Consider the following 13,763-nt stretch of genomic DNA (forward strand, 5'->3'; position numbering starts at 1 on the left):
ACAGTTTGGGTTGCTTTAGAACTTAGTAAAAAAAAAATAAAAGTGGTTGTTCACATAGATGTGACGTATAGACCTCCTGGACATACAGAGGAGCTTGACCATCCATTAGTTGGAGAAATGACTATGTCAAAGATGTCAATGAAAGTTGAGGTTATACATTATGGGGGCTTTAATCTCTCTGAGGTACAGTAGATTGGAAAAACTGCTGGACCAGCCAGGCACAGAGACATCCTAAATTCCTTACAGGAGCCAAAAAGAAAGAAGGTTGTGTAGGGATTTAGTATTTACAAATATAGAGGATTTCGAATGTCACTGTGGGAATGCATTTGGGCTCCAGTGATCATCAATCAGTGTATAAGGAGAGAGGTTGCTAAGGCTTTAGAGTTTAGAAAGGCAGATTGTTCTAAAATAAAGAGAAACAGAACTATTTAAGAGATGGTCTGCCAAAGGCAACACAACATTGCATTAAACTTGTTAGTAAGACTAAAAGAAAAAGGAAACCACTGTGGTAAATATTTCAAAGGAGAAGCTAGAGTTTAGGAGTCAAAATGAAGAAGATATAAAGCTAAGTTTAGGCTGTCAAACAAACATGGCAATTGCCAGGTTAACACCTTTTTCAGATATATAAGTGATGGAGGAAACCACGGGACCCATTTCTTATGCACCTGCTTTTGTGAGCCACTACTCCTATCATCCTTATCAGTCTAGCTGATGTGCCAGCCAGCTAATCTAACTATAGAGCAGCTGGCAACCTGTGTGTAAGGACAGTGTATGTGTATATGGGTGTTAATGGGCAGATGTGTGTATGGGCAGTTGTGTGTAAGGACAGTGTATGTGTATATGCGTATTAATGGGCAGGTGTGTAAAAGACAGCGTGTATGGGCAGGTGTCTGTGTGAAGGCAGTGTAAATAAAATAACATCTGTAAAAAAGTAGCTGGGGGGCACAATTTTCCATTCCTGCCCAGGGTGCAAAAGGAGCTAGCTACGGCTCTGCTGCTAATTAGTCTCTGATCAATCAGAATCACTCAATTCACACTAATAGAGCATCGTGATCATCGTAAACGCGAGGCTTCCATTCATAAAGTCTTGCATGATCTGAGAACCTACTCTGGGGTTATTTTTATTCATGGGGTTTTATACATTTAATATAGGGTTTTGAGCATGTTCATGATGGCATGAAGGTTTTAACAAGTAAATTTTTTGACTGGGTGGCTAAAATAATAGACCAGGGAGGAGCAGTAGATTTTGCTTATCTAGATTTCAGTAAAGTGTTTGACACTGTCCCCCATAGAAAACTTAGTAGCATTAATAAATAAACTGCAGTGTTGGAGTTTGAATGTCAAAATATTTGAATGGATAAGGCAATGGTTGAGTGACAGGAGGTAGAAGGTTAGAGTTAATGGTGTATATTTAAAGGAAGGACTTGCTACTAGTACCTTGGGGATCAGTATTGAGACATGTCATTTTTAATATTTTTATTAGTGATATTACAGAAGGTCTTAATGGTTAATGCTTGCATCAGGAGGAATGGGAAGACTAGATGGACAGAATGACGGCAGATTAGAACCAAATTAAAAGTCTAAATTGTCAAAATGAATGAAAAATACACCAGAGAATGCATTGGGGGAAAAACCCATTTATTTTCTACTTGCAGTTTCTAGGAAGGGTTGTCTTTAAGGAGAAAAGTTGGCATAGGGGCTCATAGGAGCTGACCCTTGTACCCAGCAAAAGCTGCTGCAAGAGATAAAGGAAAAGTGACGTGAGACAGAGGTATGAAAAAATGAAGTTAAGCTGTGATGGAGAAGGGAAGCTGAGTAGGTGAGGGATTGAGGCCTGGGAATCACAAGCTGTGCCACAAGGAGGGAAACTAACTTTAGTCGGATATTGTTGTGCATGGAAAACATTGTAAAACCTGGTCAGCCAACTTGGCAGCCAGCAGTGAATTTGATGAACAGCAGTAATGCAGAAAAGGACTCCCAGTTTAAAAAGATGAGCAGCACATGATGATTTACTTTTAGAAAGGTTGAATGTAAACAGACCATTGAAATTTCTGTAAAAGCCGCCTGCGCTGTACACATAGACTGTTCTGGTTTTATTTTGACGCGTATATGACTGAAAGGCTCAATTAAAGGCACAAGAAATTTCCAGTTTGGAAACTATTACTCCAGTCATTGCCCTTCACATGGGGTGTCTTGTAAGAGGAATGTAGCTGGATACATTTGAAGCTATTTTTTCCCTGTATATTTTCATTTTATTTCTTGGATCGGTGACACACGAAACCTCTGTAAACACAAACATGAAAAAAAACATGAAATATTCAGACTGATTTTTTATAGTGAAAAGGAATTGAAATTAGGAACTATTTTGAAACTGTAAAAAGTGCGAAATGACATAAGCTTAAAGCTGCAGCATTCACTCAAATAAAAAGTCCCAAAAATGTTTGCAATATTCATGATCTAGTCATCTCTCCTCCATATTCACATTACTTCAGCTCACGTTTCGTAGTTATTGGCATGGGCGTAGGAACCCCTAAAAATCTGGGGGGGGACAGCATTTTCCCCCATCAGATCCCCACTTTCTCACACTATCTACCCCCTCTCCCCCTCTCACACTTTCTTACTATCTACCCCCCTCCCTACTCACTAGCTACCCTCTCCCTACCCTCCCTTCTCACTAGCTACCCTCTCCCTATCGCCGATTCTCACTAGCTACCCTCTCCCTACCACCCCCTTCACACTAGCTACCCTCTCCCTACCCCCCCTTCTCACTAGCTACCCTCTCCCTACCCCCCCTTCTCACTAGCTACCCTCTCCCTACCCCCCCTTCTCACTGTCAACCCCAGGGGTGTCCAAGTTTTTTCTGCAGTGGGCCACTTCATCCGAATTGTATACGTGCGTGGGCCGCACTCATTTTTCACTGTGAGAAAATATGGCCTTTAATAAAATATGCAGATTAAAATAAAGTAAATGACACAAAACATTTCCTTTTCCTCTCACTGATTTCTGGGCCTAGAAAGTTTTGTGACTACAAATTCAGGACTCAGGATGATTAAAAATGAAATAGTTCTATTTATTCTAGGGATGCACCAAAATGAAAATTCTGGACCAAAACATTCACGGTTCACTTAGCCAAAACCGAAAATGACCCCCCACCTTTAAAAATAATAATAAAAACTCACATTTTTAATAAAAGTAGGTAACACACCACAATTGGACAAAAAAAAATAGCAATATGACTTGGCATGATAGGAGTGTGATTGCTAACAGCAATCACACTCCTATCATACCCAGGCAGCCAATACATGCTGGTACAGGGTGGCTGTAAGTGATGTGCAGACCCCATACTGCTGGCAGCATCAATACACAAGGGGGGCAGCTAGCTAGGTTTCAGCATGTACTGGCTGACTTGGCATGATAGGAGTGTAATTGCTAACAGCAATCACAGTCCCATCATGCCTAGGTTCCAGCACTTACACATCCAACCAATAAATGCTGTAACCTAGGCATGATGGGACTGTGATTGCTGTTAGCAATCACACTCCTATCATGCCAAGTCAGCCAGTACATGCTGGTACAGGGTGGCTGTAAGTGATGTGCAGACCCCATACTGCTGGCAGCATCAATACACAAGGGGGGCAGCTAGCTAGGTTTCAGCATGTACTGGCTGACTTGGCATGATAGGAGTATGATTGCTAACAGCAATCACAGTCCCATCATGCCTAGGTTCCAGCACTTACACATCCAACCAGTAAATGCTGTAACCTAGGCATGATGGGACTGTGATTGCTGTTAGCAATCACACTCCTATCATGCCAAGTCAGCCAGTACATGCTGGTACAGGGTGGCTATAAGTGATGTGCAGACCCCATACTGCTGGCAGCATCAATACACAAGGGGGGCAGCTAGCTAGGTTTCAGCATGTACTGGCTGACTTGGCATGATAGGAGTGTGATTGCTAACATCAATCACAGTCCAATCATGCCTAGGTTCCAGCACTTACACATCCATTCTATCACACACACACTCATTCATTCATATACTCATTCATTCACAGATTCATTCCCTCAATCACGCATACTCATTCAAACACCCTCCCCACCCCCTTACCTGCACTGCAGCTCCTCGATGCCGCTCACAGTCTTCAGCAGAGGGCGCGGCCTCCCTCTGCGTTCTCTGGTACTGCACAGAGGATGTGATGTAATGTCACGTGAACTCTGCTGGGTTCCGGTTCCTCTGTGCAGTACAGAAGTCCCTCCCACAGGTAAGAAGCAGGGCTCGAGGTGCGGACCGCGTAAGATCGGTTGCCCTGGCTGCCGATCTTACCCGGGCCGCACCTCGAGGTCTCGCGGGCCGCATTTGCGGCGTTTCTATTGGGGGGGTTCCTACGGCCCTGGGGGGGATTTCTTAATTATCGGTCCCCCCCGCATGAGTTACTGGGGGGGATCTGTCCCCCCCGGTTCCTACGCCCATGGTTATTGGTGCTTTATTATATTATTTTCTGGGTTTTGAAACAGTTGTGTACATTCTGCTATTATCAGGACTCCTAAAGGATATTGGACATACCAATGGAATATGTCCTTCTTTGAGCCCTAGCATTTGGTACCCATGGGCTCATTCGTATTAAAATGCTTCTGCATTGCCAGTATATGAAGTTGATGTTGCATGCTTAAACGTATGCAGCGTTTATTTTGTTTTATAAATTTGTATTATTTTTCAGTTGGCTTTTGTGTAATGTGATCCCTGCACATGGTCACTGTATGATCTCGACACTGTCACTTTATTGAGTGCACATTTACGTTGATAAAGCCAGTTCAATTGTGGCTTTCAATAGGCAATGCTATTATATGTAGTTAACACTGTGACCTGATGTTTTTGGTTAATCTCTTCATTATGTACCGACTTTTTGAAAAATGAATAAACATATTTTAAACAAAAAACACTTGCAATATCCAAAGGCCTGTAGAACATTAGAGGGATCCTTCTCCACATGCCGGCCCTAGGAGTTTCCCAGGTATGATTTGTTCATATGGTGATAAGACTACTTCTTAAACTGAGCAAGAGAGCTTTTTAGACATTATCCTCATAATGTTTCTAAATAGGGATTACAAATCATTTCTAAAGATTCTGCCTGCACCCTAAAATTACCTTTGAATTCTTGCAATTACACCAGGTATTTTGATGCTGCTTTCATTTTGCCTAGAAAAGTCTGCATACTGCTCCTCTCCTTTCAATATATTGTAAAACTGATGAAAATAACTAATTTAATGACATATCTGAGGTTCTGAAAATCACTGTAAAATACTGTAATCTACCTGAAAGTTGTAAATGAATAAAAACCTGACATAAAAAAACATTGGAAGACAAGATCTTAGCTCTGCGTCTGACATGTAATATTGATTAAGCTCACCCGCCACGTCAAGGCACACTCTCAATAGTGTGAGAACCTACTCTCACCTCCTACATAGTGGGCACACAAAGCAGTTTATACTGCTACCAAAACCTTATTTTATTAGGGTGAGAAGCGCAGTTTTTGTTTTTTGTATACATTATACAGCCAACACACTGTTTGGTAGGCCTCATATTATACATTTGTATTATTTGAGCCTGAGACTAGCTTAGCGCACCGACATTTTTGCTTTTCCCTGTTTGCAGCTTGCTGTCCAGGGGTTAATAGGGAGGAGGTTTAATTGCACCTCCCCTAACACATTAATCTGGTTTTGGTAGCAGTATAAACTGCTTTGTGTGCCCACTATGTAGGAGGTGAGCGTAGGTTCTCACCCTATTGAGAGTGTGCCTTGACGTGGCGGGTGAGCTTAATTATGCTTTGGCCAATTCATATAACCAAAACCTCTCATTTATATTATGTTTATATATTTGTTGCCAACTTTATTAGGGTAAGAAGCGCAGACAGTTTTTGTTTTTTGTATACATTGTACAGCCAATACACTGTTTTTGCAGCATGCTTACACCTGTTTGGTATGCCTTGTATTATACATTTGTATTATTTGAGCCTGAGACTAGCTTAGCGCACCAACATTTTTTCTTTTCCATGTAATATTGATTAGTTTATAGAGACAGTTGAAACTAGAGACTCAAGGAGGTCCAACATTGTTTTGGATGAATACCAGAGAGTCTATGGTATTATCTATCGTTGCGACTATCTTTCATTACAATCAACACAATTTAGAGCCAGCAGGATATATTACGCTGACACAGTTTAACCCTTTTATAGACGGTGATTTAGTCTTAACCCATGCATTGCTTGCCTCAATTTCACTGAAAGGGTTCAGGTGCATAAGCTCAGAGAGAAAACTGCTGGAAGTATGCATGGTATGACCAAGTCTGTGTACAGTGCTAATGATGCCGGAGCTGAGTGATGGGATTGCACCTGAAGATTGTGTATTCATAGAAAGACAAAACCTCATTGTTTCATCATGAATGGCCGCCTTCTCTCTGTGAACATAAAGGGTGGTTATCTCAGGGTAGTCTTATCCAGAAAGCGACTGGTACGCTAAAAGAAAGTATGTTCATCCATCCCATGACAGTTTTAAACTCAATACGTAGACAAGTAATGAAGCACATCTTAGAAATTGCATATGGCAGACAAGGGTAGTCAGCGATAAGTAAATACCCCACATGCATCCATGACTTCCAAAAGCCATCATGTACTCAGGAGTCGAGGTACAGATGCTTTGTCTATCCCTGATTGCAGAATCTGCTTACATGAAGTGGCCCTAGAACTGCAGGGTATAGAATCTCTCAAACAAGCCGTCTAATACCTAATTGACCTTTCTGTTCTGATGTATCTCTTTGCCAGCTATTTACAATCCCATCACGGATAATGCAGAGTAAGCTGGATGTTCCATATCCACTGCATGTATGCACTATATGACATTAGAAATCCTAGTGGATCTTTCCAACCACCAACACTCCATATGACCAAAGAGCTTTGGCACCCTACGCTGATGCCTAGTTTGCCTATTAGGTGGGGTCAACCCTGACATCAGGAGACAAAACAATTCAAACACAGATATTTAAGCACAGTTAGCTTGGTTCACTGAGCTTTTAATTCATTATGAGCGCACTGTGGGTGAGGAAATGATGACTGGAACAGGCCCTTTTATCATGAGCACGGACTGATGAATAATAAACATTCTGTGGACTAAAATATTTTGTAGATGTTAAACTGTTCTCCTGAAACAGAATTAGCATGCTAGATGTTGTGTAGCAAGAAAGCTACTAATATTTTCCACTCTCAGTAAAAAAAAATAAAAATGTTCCTAACCTACTATTTAGGTAAGTCTTAAATACACAGACATCTTTCTGTATGTGTTTCCAAAACTATACAATCAACTATCAACAGAGAAAAGGCACCATTGAAGAAGTCATCTCAATAAACCTAGCCTGCTGATCTTGCATTTCAAGAAAAACTTTTTTTTGTTTTAAGATTAAAACTTTTTATAAATAAGCATACACTGATGTACCATATCATCATCACTGAATCATCGATCAATATGACCTTTTCGCAGTTATTTATCTTGGAATTTGGTCTACCGAAAACTGGGATTCCAAATGTTGCTGTAATGCCTTAGTACCTTTTTCTTGAGCTAACATCTTGATCATCTTCTGATCTTCATGTCTTCACCGATGTTCATATACACATATATTATTGACTTTTAGCTCACCTTGTCGTTTTCATTGAAAATAAAATTGTAAAAACAAAAAAATGAAATGGTGCATGTCAATAGCATTCATGTGTAAACAGAAGATAGGATAGGTAGAATACCATAGTCATAGAAGAGGATGAAAGTTATCAACTACATTTGTGTGTGAATTCTTAAACTTTCCTTGCAAATCATTTATCTGCTCGAGAAAAGAAAATATAGAATTTGCATTTAATTTAATATGTCTATATGACAATACCAAATGCTAAACTAGGGCAAAGTCTGTAAATTCTTGTCATTGTCAAACTAGAATTGGGTACAATTTCTACATTATTGTAGGATATTTAAGGAAAATGTTGATATAGCAAATCTGTTGGTACAACAGGACAAGTAACATTTAGTGGCAATGCTTAATCAGCTCTTATTTTCTTTGGAAACTTTCTGCTAATGATTGCTGAATTGGTTAACCTTTCCTACTGGTAGTGTGGTTGTCAGAAGACCGAGGCATTGTTAAGTTAAAAGGAAAGGTACACAAAGCAGATCTGTCACTTTTACCAAATCCCCAATTTTACAATGCAGCTATGTGAAAGTGTTTACTAATTAAGATCAGCAATGTGTGTGCATTAAGCACATCCTACAGAGATCAAGTGTAGCCCACAGGGAAAGGCATCTTGCTTTTCTGTCCCTTGTTCTTAATACATTACACAAAGCTTTTTCACACCAATTGGAGGAATTTCCTGCTGCTGAATGGTTGCTTCAAGCTGTCAATCAATGGCAAAATAGACCACAAAGGATGGCAACTGCAGGAGTAGGGCTGCAGCTTTGTTGTCAGGAAAGTGTTTTTTTTTGGTTTAGGAAGAATGCATGGTAAGGTACTCACATAGTACTGCAACATGCATTCTGAAGTGAAGGTGTCAAGGACATTACACTGTCGCTTTAGCTTGGCGGAAAAGAGAGGAGTAGTGATAGAAACACTTAAGTACTCAAATGGATGTAACAAAGTAAACCAGGATGTTTATTTTCTAAAGGAGAAGAACTAGATGATAAGAGGTACGGGTATTTGACTTTACTAAGGAGGTGGTAGATAAGTGGAACAGCCTCCAGCAAGAGTGGGGTGTGTATATTATATATATATATATATATATGTTATAGTGAGGGAATTTAAACATGCATTGGATAGACATACAGCTTTCCTGAATATAAGATGACACCAAAATAGATGGGCAGAAATGGTTCTTATTTGTGAAAAAGCAGGGCCACTTCATATTTGAAAAAGCTGCCCTGTAATCCAGAGGTTGAGCATGCCCTTCATTCCTGAGAACCCTTATGGAAAGTATGAACTATGTGCATTGGTCTAGTACAATCTTTCTTGACCATGAACTTTGGTTTATGGAAACGTAAGTAAGAAAAGGTAAGATTAGCAGGTTGAAATCTTAAGATTTGAGTCAGCAACTTTGCTCCCCATGGGGTTTACTTTAGAAATGTTATGTGCCAAAATAGCTTTGGAATCATGTCTGGTATAGACAACAGAAGCTACTTTCTGGCTACGTACTAAACAGGCAATACTCTCCAACGACGTCTACACTGAAGTCGGTTAGAAACAGACATTCAGTGTTTTGTTTGAAATTAACAAAATGTAAATGTGTAATGACTTAAGCATGGCTTATTCCTCATTTACCTTAGAAAAGGTAACTTTTCTAATTAAAGGTAATTAAGATAATAGTTATGAAGTTAAATGGAGTGCATGTGTCAGAAAAGGTATTTTAATAGGTTTTTAATATTATTGCTCCGTTTTAACACATAGTTACGACCAAGAAACACATTGCTTGGTGATGTGGACATCGAGCGGTTTAAAGCAACATTGCAAAGACAATTTTTTCCAAGCAATCATTTGGTTTGATGTAATGAAGGATGTTGACTTCTAGCATTGCTATAAAGATAGTATTTCTACCACCACTGGCAAGGAGCCTTACAGCAACAGAGGGTGCATTATAGGCACAGGGGGAGTTATCTGCGTATTTTGTGTGCGAGTATAAAGACATCCTGTGGCAAGCAGTACCTCCATAAACAGAAAGCTCTTATTTGTATGGAACGGTGGAGGAAAATTACAACATAAGCCATCACGTCACTGCAACAAACATGTAGAATGCAAAAAATACCCAGTCCTGGCATTAATACGGCCTCAATTTTCAGTGGAAGTCATAGGTAATGTATCATCCAAGAACAGATTCAGTGTTTGAATGACAATGACTAAAATTAATCTAACGAATATAAAAATTGCATGATAAAAAGTAAAATGCCTTTTACTTCACAAATACTCAGCTTTGTTTTAGACTAAAAAGCCATAAAGAATGACTACATTATTCAAAGAGCTACTTAAATTGATAAGTTATATTTATATACACGCACATCGTGCAAATGTTTTAAGTAGATGTGAAAAAATGCTGTAAAGTAAAAAAAAAAAATAAAAAAATAATAATTTAACAAAATGCAAAGTGCGCAAACAGAAGGAAAATCTAAAGAAAAACAATATTTGCTGTGACCACACTTTGCCTTCAAGCATCAATTCTTCTAGGTACGCTTGCACAAAGTCAGGGATTTTCCAGGAATATAGTTAGGTGAATGATTAAACAGTTATACCAAACGGGTGCTAATGATCATGCACCTAATATGTAGGTTAAAACACAATCATTAACACAAAGTATTTTTTAAACAAGAGTTGCCACCTATCAAGATTTCATCAGTACTATCAAAATAAAAAGGCAAGTCCACACAGCATTGAGGAATACATGTGCTGGTAGACGGTGGAGAGGAGCAGTCCAGATGTCCTTAATCTCAGCTGGTTAAAGTGTTTTGCTCTCTCTGCTCGTCCTTTATTTTCTCGTCTTAGGTTTTTTTCTTCTTCAGCGAGGACATGGAATTGAAACCACAATTCTCCTGCCAACTCTTCTTTCTGTCCTCTCTCCTTTCACTTATTTCTTTCTTGTTTCTCCTCTCCATTGTCTAAACTAAACCGATCATTTTAGCCATCACCAATTACACCACACACATACACAGCCAAAAGCCAGGAACAACCTCTCAAAAAGGTGTCAAAGAAAAGGCTCTGCAAAAGATGGCAGCCCTACTTGGCATAGATTGTTACAGCAAAAAGATCCAGTGTAGCACTAACCGTTTGTTCTCATGGCTGCTTTGTGCTAATCCAGTAAATGTTTGTATAGAACACCGCAAGTATAATAAACATAATTAAGTTGACTGCCCTAGGACAGCATCCCCTCATATGCATTTCTGGGAATAGATCGCCCTTTCAGGCAATTGTCTTCTCAATGTGTTTGCTCTATAAGCCATTGGATATGTTTTTCTAAGTGGAAGAGCAACAACGTTTTTTTTTTTTTAATATTACGGTTTGTGTAATTATGTGGCTGCAGACATCAGGTGACATGGTTTAAAAATTAACCTTATACTGCATGTAGTAGGTTAAGTTACAGATCAATACAGATAGTGGACATCAGAGCTGAACCATATGGAGCCATGCGGTTTTAGGGCTACAAAGTTACCCCATATCATTAAAAAAAATGCTTCAAATATAAATAAGTCTCATGCACGATTTTTAGAATACACAAGAAATGCAACTTAACACAATCCAAGTGAAATGACAATTTCTATCCACAATACTTTCTGTTTAACAAAGTCAATAAGAATACTTTACTGGTAATTAACGGAATCATGATTCCATGTTACATATAACATTTATTGCCAGTTATTCAACCAAATATAGGGTGACTTTGCTGCCAACTACTCTCTGAGTGCCCTGAGACGCATTTAGCAAAGTATTTTTCGTTATAGAGTTACATGGTTCTTTCCATGAAACACAAGTAAATTGTAAAATGGACCCCAAAAAAACCCCCCAAACTTTAAATCACTTAAAGATGTAAAGAACCCAGCAAGCATTAATGAACAAATACATTTAGGTATAATCAGAACCCAAACAAGTAAATACGCAAATGATTACTTACTGGTTTGAACGTTGCACAGAATAAAAAATAACCTTTTCCAAATCATCTCGGGTCCCTGACTGCCACCTCTCTCGTTTCCTTCAAGTAAGAGACTGTTCAAACTTTGAGCGGCAGTACTTATAATGGTGTTCCCTGTTCACTTCTGCTCTCTGCTGGCCAGCTTTCCAAGGAAGATATACTTGGCTTAAAGACCAACCAACAGATGGCATTTGGAAAATGACAGATAAATCCCGACACACCATATATGTGCGAATGGGATACTCCGTTTGATGACAACACACATTTCTTACACGATAAACAAACAAAAGGGCAGTTTACCTGTACAGCTAACGGAGCAAAAATAATATATAGGATATGGAAGCACGTGATGGAAATAAACATTCCCATTGATGTTAGAGCATTTCAGAGAAGTTCTAGCAAACCCGGTCCTGCCAGCCTTTTGTTTCTGTATTGTCATTATAATGTTTATAAAGTGTCCAGTGGTGAAACTTTGTGGCATCTGTTACATAAAGGGAAGAGCATTGTAAATTATGACACGTTCACACAGGAGCTTTTTTTCATTAAAAGTTTATTAGCTGTTCTCCTCTTTCTGATATATGGAATGAATAATGCTGCTTTGTTCCTTGCAAACTAATGCTTATCTAGTAGAAAGAATTAATGGAAAGCATACATATTTCTTTAGAAACAAAAAAATAAAATAAAACAAAAGCAATGATTCAGTACCAAACAATACATATTACAAAAAAAATAAAGTTTACTTGTGAAACGTCCACTCAACCCTTTGTATGCGCAACCCACTGAAAGCAGACGGTACGCGCCACACAAAAGGTTAGCGGATGGCAGCGTGACCCCAAATTAGACATGGACATGATACATGCAGCATTAAGTGAAAATGCAATTTATAACTCAAGACCGTATTAGTTGAAATCTCACACAGGGTAGACATGCAGATTACATAAAACACCAGAGACTCTTCAGAAGAGAGGAGAACATGCCTATACTTAATTAAGCAGCTAATCTTCCTCAACCCCAGCATCAATTAACATAGCCACAAATGCCTTGTGCATTTTTCACATGGAAGGAAAATGCAGGGTATATTAACCAAAAATATTGTGGAGGTGGTAAAAGAAAAATATATATATATATTTTTTTTTTTATTCTCATGTGCAAGTATTTAAAGAAAAGTACTCCAATTGTTGCGATTAAGTTTTAATATATATTTATTATAACAAAATAGGCAGATACCGTGGGTAAAATATTAAAATCTGTCTTCTAAGAATACACATACAGTCTATGATTCCAATTTTTAGATGCATTGTAAAGATATTCTTTTCTTGTAGTGCTATATACATCACTGGACAATAAAGATGCTGTTTTAATTACCTGAAATGTATCTTTGTGTTTCAGAAAACAAGTCCGTATCAAAAGCATTATTGGACATTGTAAATAGTGTTATAGGAGCACAACTAAACATATCGTTCCTAGCTGTATCATTGGAACAAAACAAAACAAAAAATCCTAAAATAACCTTAAAGCAAAAGTGAAAACCAACTGCTGAGTTAAACCTCTTGCTTCTCTGGATAGGTTTTAAAGTAGATTGCAAAGCCAATCAGTGGAATTTGGAAACGTAAAACAATTCACCCGCCCCATGTAGAGAACTGTGTTATTTAATAAGTTCATTTGGAGCGAAATGCATAGGCCAAACCATGCTATTAAAAAGCAAATTGTGCAAAGTTGCTCACAATGTTGTATGTTAAGACCACTTATTTCATTTATTTTTATAAATTGTCTATTTATAAAGCTTTTTTTGTGAAAATGTCAACTTTCCCTTAAACATTAAGGATTTTTCTTTGTTTACCACTTATTTCCCTAAACCTTTAAATACAGGTCCGACCATTCCACCTTCTTTAAAATTAGAAAACTTAAAACAAAAGTGACATTATTAAAAACGGGTTTTGTTAAAATGTGACAATGAATAAAGGTGGAAAGAACGGCAGCAAATAAGTGGAGGCGCAGTCCCTTTAATATGGACCTGCGCCTATGGGCTAGAATGTCATGAGGGGTCCTGGACCGCACAAACATGTTT

This window comes from Sceloporus occidentalis, unplaced genomic scaffold, assembly GCF_023333645.1.
Source record: "Sceloporus occidentalis isolate IW3139 unplaced genomic scaffold, rSceOcc1.0.p SCAF_121, whole genome shotgun sequence".
Taxonomy (NCBI): Eukaryota; Metazoa; Chordata; class Lepidosauria; order Squamata; family Phrynosomatidae; genus Sceloporus; species Sceloporus occidentalis.